The sequence below is a fragment of the Cryptomeria japonica genome, chromosome 2, assembly GCF_030272615.1.
Source record: "Cryptomeria japonica chromosome 2, Sugi_1.0, whole genome shotgun sequence".
Classification (NCBI taxonomy): Eukaryota; Viridiplantae; Streptophyta; class Pinopsida; order Cupressales; family Cupressaceae; genus Cryptomeria; species Cryptomeria japonica.
The window spans coordinates 253,521,523-253,532,229 of record NC_081406.1 but is presented as its reverse complement, the minus strand read 5'-3'; positions in this window follow the sequence as shown (position 1 = coordinate 253,532,229).

Below are 10,707 nucleotides of genomic sequence, written 5' to 3'. Positions count from 1 at the left end.
GACATGCCTTAACCACCTTCTATGGATTCTATAAGTCTAGTGGTTGTATCGGGCATTAACAGGTCGATCTTTTGGTGCAACGACAACCGCACTTGTAACAAGATAAGCATTTTACCTTCTCAATTTTCTGTCTAATTGTGTGCACTTATTTGATTAATGCAACTACTTGTGAAATTATCTAAATCCTTGTGGTTATGTCTCATTGTAGAACCTTTTGCAAAATAATATGTATGTTGCAAGTTGTAGGTTGTGTTGATATTCAAATATTATCTAGTTGTGAGAAGTATCTTTCCCTCTAGGAATATTAGCATCAAAGCCTTCTTATGAAATATTTATACAAGAAACATATAAAATTGGGTTGTTTTTTTCATCTTAATCATTGATTTAAGTATGTGTATAGGTTGTTATATAGGTCCTAGTTAGTGTTTTGGTGCATCACCTTTATCAAGTTTTTCTAGTTTTAGTTTTTTTTCTTCTTTCTATCCCTTTTCCTTTGAAAGTCAATAGTGTAGTTTAGTTTAGGCAAGTGCAAATTAGGAATCCGACCTTCTCCAAAGGTTATTTCCAATATAGGTGACCCACAAACCTGGAAGGATCCCATGTTTCTCCGAAGTGCTAAGTTCTACAACTTAGCAAGGGTACAATTTTGAGAGATAATAGTAACTACCACTATTCAAGATTTGGTCAATCCTTCTCAAGATGTAGTGGCAGGTGAAGATGATGATTCAATTTTTCCACCATGGTTATTTTCCAATGCACCAAAGAGGAAGAAGCAAGCAGTTTCTCCTGAAGATTTTGATTTTAGTCACCTTTTTCCTATCAAACCAAGGACTACCAAGAAGGCTAAAACTCTGTCAAGAGTAAAGGTTCACAAAGAAAGGAACAAGTATGCTGAAATTACTATTCCTCCCCCAGACATAGATATTGATAAGATTTAGGAGTCAAACTATGCGATCCATAGGATTGAAATAGGGAAGCAGAATCATGATTCCATAGCACAGGATGCTCAGCTAGGTTTAGTGGCCCTAGTATCTAGATATGATGAATATAAAGAAAAAAAGGATCAATTAAAGGCACAAATTGAGAAACTTGCCTCAATTCTTATCAAAGTAGCTAATTCCTTGGAATTTATTGAACCGATAGCCTCGTCTTTAAACGAACAGGTTGTCAAAAGAGCTAAGAAAGCAACATCATGAAGCAGAGTTGCAAGGGAATGGTTGGACAGAATGTTGAGTCAAAGTACATGGCTCCTAAGCTCAACTTGCACCATTGTAAATAATCTTGATGTTGTGAGAATAGAGGTGGAAAACACCATAGAAGCCTTCTCCCAGGAACTTGAAACACGAGAAAAGGACTTTGAAGCCTAGTTGAAATTTGAGGATTATGATCCAGATGATCTCATTCAAAATGGTGTCATTCGTTCATGGTACATGTACATTGAGAAATGAGAGGTGTGAGAACTTTAAATGAATATTGTAGAGCACCTAATCAAGGACATGAGGAAATCCCAAAAAGAATGTGGAGACAAGAAGAAAGAGATTGTTGCTAAAATCTCTGAAATGCCATGTGCTTTCCTTGATGAGAATGAAAAAGTGATTGATGTGGATGAAATCATTAGGGAAATTATCTTGCTTGTGTCTGTTGAAATTGATAGAGAGGACTTCTCTTTGTCCTCAATTGATAGATTTGTTGACCTCCAATTTATCTTGGATTTTCTAGATTCACTTCTGAAGAAACACAAGAAGTGTTGCACTGACTTAGAGGATTCCATCACCAGGGTCAAGATCATCACTAGCCATACCCAGGGACCTGATGGAGTTCAATTGAAGAATGCCTTGTAGAAGTTTTGGGAATTCCAGAAGCGGGAGTCAACTTGAGGAAAATGACACAGTAATTTCCATGTTTTCTAATGATATTTGGTTAGATCAAATTACACCTCATGTGTCATTTTGTATATGCTCAAGCCCACGCGTTCAGTGCACAAGTCCTAAGTCAAATCGTACTCTTCTTTTGACTTAGTCTTAGAATTAGTTATAATTTCTTATTTTCATGTTGCACACCTCTTCTATATATGCGAGGGTTATTATTGTAATAAGGATATTTTTTCCATCATTGTTTATGCAACAAAACTCTACCAAAGTGAAGATAAAATTGAGGCTCGGTGTTCATTTTGTTAAATTTGCAATTTAATAAAAAAGGAGATAAGCTTGGCATTCAAATTTTATTTTGAGAATAAACTTATGTATGGTATGAATGTTATTATGTGATTGGTAACATGTTTTCTTGAATGATTAAAGTTGGATATAGTTCTTGGTGCTAAATATTGAAAATATTTTGAGTCTTTAAAGTAATCTTTGTGTTATTTTGAAAATTCAAGAATTAGAAATTGGTTAAGAGAGGGCTGTTTTAAGTCTTTGAGCTTTTGCAAATTATCTCTAGAATTTGTATGGGATAAGATAAAAAGTAAAGTCTTTGTGTTGTACGGATTATCTAGTTGGAGTAAAAGATCTTTTAATATATTTGTAAGTCTTTGAGCTACCAATATATTTGGGTTATAGTGGTTGATAGGAGTTAAGTATTCAAAAGAATCTTTGAGTTCTTAGTGTGCATAATTCTCATCCCCAGGTCATTCTTTAGAAAAAAGGAAGTAACGAAAGACTTTGTTCTTTCATGGACACTTTACTTCCTAGTTAGATTAGTTTTAATATTGTTGCAAAATTAGAGTTGTTTTAGTTAAGGAAGTTGTTCTGAAAAGAGAATTAGATATAACTTAATCTAAAAAAAGAGAACTAAGTTAATGTAGTTTCATCCTAGAATAGTGTAAAGTTAGTAGGTAGATAGAATAGAAATTAATTGTAGTAGAAAGGGGGATCCTTCCCTTACAATTAGGAGAGATTATATCTTGCCTTCTAAGAGATGTCATCTTGAGTGTTGTCTTGAAATACACACTTTGTGATCCTTCACCAGTTTACAAAATTCACCCGATAGATACACCTTGATTTCTTTTCTCACACATGTAACTTCAATTTGCCAGAGTAAGAACTTAAAGTATAAGTACAAATCAGCAATAATATGCACCAATGGTAAAACACAAAGGAAACTGCAATTATAATGTCAAGTGCTTGGTTATGTGTCTGTCTCCCCAACAAAGTCACCAAAAATAGTTGGGTGAAATTTTGTAAACTCGAGGATGTTTACAAAATGTGGATTTTCACGTGATTTTCACCACAGTATGCAAGAAAATATCTCCTAGAAGGCAAGATACAGTCTCTCCTATTTATAAGGGAAAGCTCTCCCTTTCCACTACAATCTATATCTAATATTTCTCTACCTACTAGATTTACACTAATCTAGGATCATACAAACACTTTTCTCACTATTTTTAGAGTAAGTATTTTCCCAATTCCATATCTAGAATGGATTTCCTTTCTTGATATCTAAAACAGTTCTCATTTGCAGTAATTCAAAAATCTATAATGATTAGAAGCAAAGTGTCCATAAGATTACAAAGCCTCTCATTGATTCCTTTTCTAAAAATGACTTATGGGATCATAAAATAGCAATGAAGCTCAAAGTCTTCACCTTAATACTATCATATCGACCTCTTTACAAATAACTCTTTTAACCAGTATTTTTTCCAAATAACAAATGAAGCACAAAGTCTTTATGTTGCTACTTGAATACAATTAATAAACTTTTTGAAGACATAATAAAGTAAAGCTCAAAGTCTCTAACTTATTATCCACACACAATTCTACTTCCAAATTCCCAAAGTAACACAAAGTCTACCTAGAAAATTCAAATTACTCTTCAACATGTCACACAACTCACACTGCTCAAATCAAACTCTCAAGAACATATGCATAAATGACATAAGATCATCTATATCATAAACAAAACAAAATTCCAACACAAATTTTGAGAAAAAAAAATGTCTTCTTCTTATTTTGATTAAGCTTGCAAAATCACAATTTGAACACAGAGTCTCACTTTGTTTTTCACTTTGGCAGAGTTTTGTTGCATACAATAAAGATACGAATTACAAAAAGCACCCTCATATATATAGGTGAGATGAAATGAGAAAAAATAGGAAATTTGAAACTAATCTAAGACCAAGTCAAAGAAAGAGTTCGATTTGACTTAGAACTTATGCACTCCTAAATGCAAAACTATATATGTAAAATGACACTTGAAGTGTCGATCAAAATTACAAAATGACACTAGACTAAGAATGCATAAAAATGACTAAGTTTTTGGAGCTTTATCTTGTGTCTCGTCATCTCCATCTTTCTTTAAAAAATCATCATACTTCTAGAGAGAAGTTTGGATCTCTACATCATTAGGTTCATCTTCATAGCCAGACCTAACTTGTATTTCGGTAACAAAACTTTCCAATACAGTACATTCTTTCTTGGATTTATTCAAGAGAGATTCCAAATCATCCAAAATGGATTGAATTGATATCAACTTATCAAGTGATGAAATTGAGAAATCTCCTCACTCTACTTCATCCTGGATGAACAAACTGAATACCTGAATGACTGAATACAGGGGTAAAAGATTATGTTTTTCATCGAACATTTTGCAGGGAAATTTTGTGATCTTGGCCAAAATTTATTTGATAGTATTTTCACTTGTTTTCCTGGCCTTTTTAATGTCTTCAACTAATTCATCCGAAACCTCTATTCTATGTTTTATAATTTCTTTATGTTTCACATAGAATTTCCTTGAAGGAACAATAATATTGTCAACCAGAACATGCAAAGAGAAATCTCATAATTCAAGTCAGGCTTCAAAGTTCTTTTCATGTGTCTCAATCCCCTATGTTAATGCTTCAAGTATTGTATCAAATTTAGATTCAACACTTTTAATATTGTCAATAAACCTTATTCTTGAGGTTAGGAGATGTGTTCCTTGACTTTACATTTTGTCCATCCACTCTCCTACTATTGTGCCCCTTGAGGTGAGCCTCTCAGCTTGTTTGATGGCTCCTTTATCAATATATGAAGTTACTAGCTCAACTATCTCAATAGACTTAGTGATTTTGATTAAAACATTTGTTAGCAATTCTACTTGAGCCTTGAGCTTATATTTCTTAACTTTCTCCTCATCATATCTGACAATGAGAGATTGGAAAGCCTCTTGAGCATCTTGCTTGGTACCATCATAGGTATGTTTACCAATATCTATTATTTTTATAGTACAATCCTCTGCTCGAACTTCATCTACATTTTTATCCAAAGGAGGTTCTACAACTTCAATATACTTATTTTTGCCATGATCAATTTTTATCTCGGAGATAGTTTCGGCTTTCTTGGTAGTTTTTGGATTGACAGGAACTAATTGATCAAAATCAAAATCATCAAGAGAAATTGCATGTTTCTTTTTTGGGGGAGTATTTCAAACTAACCATGGTGGAAGTGTGGAACATTTTCACAACCAGAAACCAGTGGTTGAGAAGCAATCCCTAGATTTTGTGCAAAAGTGGCCACTATAGATGTAGTTGAAGTTGTAATAACAATAGCTAGAGGATTTTCAATGGATGGCTCATTAGGCTTATAACCAATTTCTACCAAGAACATGTCAAAATCATCCAACATGACGGAGGTGACTTCTGGTAGAGAGGAAAAAACATTAACAATGTTATCTTGAGGGGTTTCTAATGTAGACTCATTAACAAGCACATGAGTAACATTACTAGGAGTAACATCAAGAATAGTAGTTCCAAATGGTAATGAATCAATAGTAGAAGTTGTTGGTACATATGAAACTATAGATCCAAATGGCACAAAAGTAGGAATAGAAACTTATGAAGATGAAATGATTGTCAACATATTTCGTTCTTGAGAAACTTACTCTTGAATCTCTTTGGTTCTCCATCCTTTGAGGTTTCTGATAAGATTTCCTCATCAAATTCTTCCTCTTTCTATCCATCACGTTCTTCTTCTACATTTTGATCCTCATATTGACCTTCATCATCTACTGGTTCATTGTCCAAATCAAGTGGTTCATAATCCAAGCATTCCCCCAATATTTAAAGTTCCTTTTCCTCCTAAATACTTGGAGTAGATGATTTGGATTGCTCCTTTTCTTTACCTTTTCCTACTATAAATTTAAATCTAGGAGTAGCAATTGAGGCATTAGGATCTTGTATATCCTTTGTTCTCAACTCTAATTTCTTCCCAACAGGTCCTACAATATCTTCTTATGAACCTGTAGTGAATTCTTCAAGCTAAATGCCTTTTGATGCGAGCCGCACATTAGTGTTTGCAAGAATATTTTGGAACTAGGTTTTTAAAGAAACAACTTCCTTTTGTAACGATTAAATTAAAGGAAGGGGAGCACAATCAATTTTCTTAGCCTCATAAATAGGCTCAAGAACATTTCTATCATCATGTTGATATGTGATGATCGAATGAGCATCAGTAGGCAAATTTGGTGCTCCAGTATATGACAGTGCAGAGCAAAGAGACAAAATAGTTGCAAAAGACAAATTATGCTTAAACCAAAACTATTTTTTGGCATATGTAGATTTTATTCTTTAGTTCATTCGTTATTGTAATCACTTATAATCTTTGTAAGGCAGTAAGCCTTCCTTTGGGTTGTTGCCCTCTCTTGTAATTGAGCAATGAGCTCTAGGCAGTGTGCCTGAATGCAAGTGCATTCCCCTCTTTTTAATATTATCATACTCCTGATCAAAGTATAATAATATTGTGGGTTCAAATCTCACCGTGGTTTTTCCCTTTCCAAGTTTCCACATAAAATTCTGGTGTTATGGTTTTGTGGTTGATTGGTTTAAGTTTCTACACTTTACTTTAATCCTTATGCATCTGATGGTTTAAGAATCAGTTTAATAAATTTATGAATTGCAAAACACTGATTCACCCCCCCCCCCTCTCAGTGTTCAATGATTCCAAAATTGGTATTAGAGATTCATTCCTTGAAGGAGCCTCACAACTTGAGGAAGATCTAAAAGATTGAATCGATGGACTCTGGTTTGTAGAAACAATTTATTGTGGTGCTTGAAGATATTGATGTAGCGATGAAAAAAAAGAGTAACCTGAGGAGAAGTCTGGATGTTGATGAGAATTTCATTGAATGTCTAAAAGAACAAGTGAACACATCCAGAGAGAAGAGAAAGGAACTGATGGATAAACTCAAGGAGAAAAAAGAACAAAGCATTGACAACAAGCTCTACGAGACAAGAGAAATGAATGTAAGAAGCTTGATAGAGAAAATGCAGCCCTGAAGAATTAGATGCAATACATTGTGATGAAGCTGACAAAGGAAATTGAAGATAGGAAGAAGAATGGGAAAAATATGACTCAATCATTGAAGGATAGATTTGATGAATGTTGTAGATTGAACTATGAGAATGATCAATTGAAACTTGAATTGGTGCAATCTAAGAATGATGGGCAAGAACTTGAAAGGAAGATCATAATTTTGAGAGATGAACTTTCCACTGCTAATGAGTGCAAAGAAAAATTCAAAGCTAGCTCAGCCCAGTTAGATGAGATGCTGGAAAGTCAGAGAAGTGGGAAATACATGTGAGGACTTTGATATGAGAAGGGAGATTCCTCTGGTTCTAGACAAAGAAATCATCAGAAGAACAAGAGACCTCTAGTAAGATAGCCTAATGCTTATAAATTCAATGGTAATTGTTTTGTTTGCAATAAATTCAGTCATATGGCAAAAAAATATAAAAATAGGGTGATGAATAATGGTCCTACCTTTACCGGTCAATGTTTCAAATGCAATAATTTTGGTCATAAGTCAAACATGTGTAGAGCAACTATGAACAATTTCCAAAATAAGATATGTTATGCTTGTGGAATGTTTGGACACATTTCTAACCAATGCAAGCTGAGACCAAATCATATGAACTCCAAGCCTATGCAAGGAAATATTGTTTGCTATGCATGCAACAAATCTGGTCACTTTGCAAAATATTGCATAAGCAAGAATGTGAGCAAGAATGCTCCGATAGACCAAAAAAATCAGATGAAAAGGGTAAAGCGAAGGTTGAAGAAGCTAGAGAGAAACATAAGAAGATGTGGTTTAGAAGAAAAATTCAAATACACATAATGGCTCCACACCTAATTCCGATGTTGGAACCTCATTTGGTAACTAAGACAAATTTGGCCTTAGGGGGAAGCTTTTCATGCAGATCTTTAAAACCCCCCTTTGGAGATCTGTAACTAGTTGCAGAAGGTTACAGATGATTGAGATTAGTTGTGCAATTGATATCTGGAAGATTACATGCCTATCTGAGAATCCAAGGATGAATTCTTGGGAAACAGGGTATCCAGAAAGCCTTTAGGGTTGCACATTTATTAAAACTTAAATTTAGGTTTTTTAGTGGATAAAAAGGCATTCTATCATTCATTCTTCACATTGTGAACAGAGAGAAAGAGAAACAAAGCAAGGCATACGAGAGTAAGCAATGAAAATGGAGCTTGAAGCGATTCGAGAGTGATTCCTAGCATCCAGTTGAAATTGAAAAGGTATTTATCCTTGTTCAAGTTGTTTTCATATCCTATTTTCAAAATAGCATCATCATCTAGTGGAGCAATTTTGTTGGTAGTTGTGATCACTAAAAGGACAAGGTCAGTATTCAAGAGACATCCATTCAAATTAGTAGAAGACGATATGGAAGGAGCATTTTCCTCTATGTCATATGGAGTATTGCATAACGAGGATATTAGGGCATATATTCCCTATGATATCGAAGAGCTTGAGAATGCAGGCATGTTATCATTATACACCAAGCATATGATGGATGAGATGGGGAATCTGAAGCCCAAATTCAAATCATTGCAAGACAAGGGTTTTATCCAGTTTGTTCATTTTCTGATTTTTTATGAACCCGAATGGATCATGTCTTGAGTCGAATCCATGATGACTTTATATGGCTAGATAGACCTCATAAGATCACAAAGTAATCCATTCAAGCGGTAACCTATTTAAATGGAACCGGTGAGATTGCCAATCTGAGACATGTCAATAGCACAACAGTAACAGAGGTAACTGGATCCCAGTATGATAATCGGTCAATGACAATAAGTGATATAGTCAAACATGATGTGATATTTGCTTCAATGGTGACAAGATATAAGGTGTACCAGTCCAGCAGACAAAATTCAATATCTGGTACTACAATATATGCAGCCTATTAGATACTCAAGGAGGACAAGAGATATGATTTGTGTGGAGTGCTTCTTAGTGAATTAATGAGCAACCTGAAGAAGATTAAGAAAGATAAGAAGCATGTTTTCAAGTTTGGTTCTTTGATTATTTATTTGGCACTTTAATTTTTGAATGAAATCCTCGATATAGGAAAAGTACAGTCGACTTATGATAAACCGGTGGCAAGTCAAATTAAAGAAGGTTTGCAATGATTGGGTGATGTAGTAACACATAAATCTGCTTCTGTGGGGTTATTTCAAATCATTTCAGGCTATGATGCAAAGCAAAGAGAGGATTCCAAAGGACATTATTGAAAAAAATGAGGATACCATCTGCTTTATGGTAGACAAAGATCAATTCCATATGGAGGCAGCAGAACCAAGAATAGTTTGGATCATGCCCATGGGATATGAAGTAGATGGAAACACTCTTGATGCTTATGCACAACATCTTATAAGTAAGTTGGTTGATGAGAAAGAATAAAGGTTTGGCACATATAAAGAGAAAAATATAGACCTACACAAGAAATTCATTGAGCCTAAAAGGAAGAGGAAGGTCAAAAAAGTAGTTGAAGAGCTTGCAAAACAAATGGGAATAACAAAGGAAGTTTTTCAAAGGGATAGGGAATAGAACATTCTTAAAGAGGAGGACATGGTAAAGGCTAAGAAGACAAAACTGGTTTCCATTCCTCCCAAGCAGACCAAGCCCAGGCAAACCAAGTCAGCACCTACCTTCGGTGCTCAAAAGCCTATCCCTCCACCCAAGGCACAAGCCAAGTCAACTGGTGGAGCCGAGAAGAGGAAGAAGGAGAAGCCTAAAAGGGAATATGTTGCAACCACTATTGAAGATGTAGAAATAGAGTCTGATGAAGCAATAAGAGAGGTGAAAAAGACTACTACCTCTACTAGGATGATGAAGAAGCCTCCCAGCCGACCAAGAAGCCAAGGACACAAGATGAGCCATTTGGAAGACCTAGATCCATTAGAAAGTCAAAGTTTGAGCTTCCTAAAGCTCTAAAATATAGAAAGATTGAAGGTACTTATACTATTGTGCCCCCAATGTCATTAAGTAAAATAATTGATGAAGTGCTAAAGGAAGGTAATTTGAAGAATGTACCTGTATATTATGAGAATTGTGATGATAATGACCAGAGAGCATTAGAGGAAGTTGTTGTATGGTATATGGATGTTTATAGAAAAGCCTTGATAGAGTTGTCATCCATGATTCAAAAGGGATTGTATGATATTTTGGATGTTAGAAGGCATATAGCCAGCTTAGAGGATGAAAGAATAAAAGAATATGTATTAGTTAATTTTTGTTATGTCATTTCTAAAGATGAATTTGATAGATTGCTAAAGATTGTGAAGAACAGATTCTGAAGTAAAAAGAGAGTTAACAAGATTATGCTCGAGAAGATAGATAAAGTTGTTAAAGAGACCGAAACAATTTTGAAACAATTCTTGCAAGAGCACAGATATGAAGTAAATCTGATGAAAGACACCCAACTAGAAGAGAAAT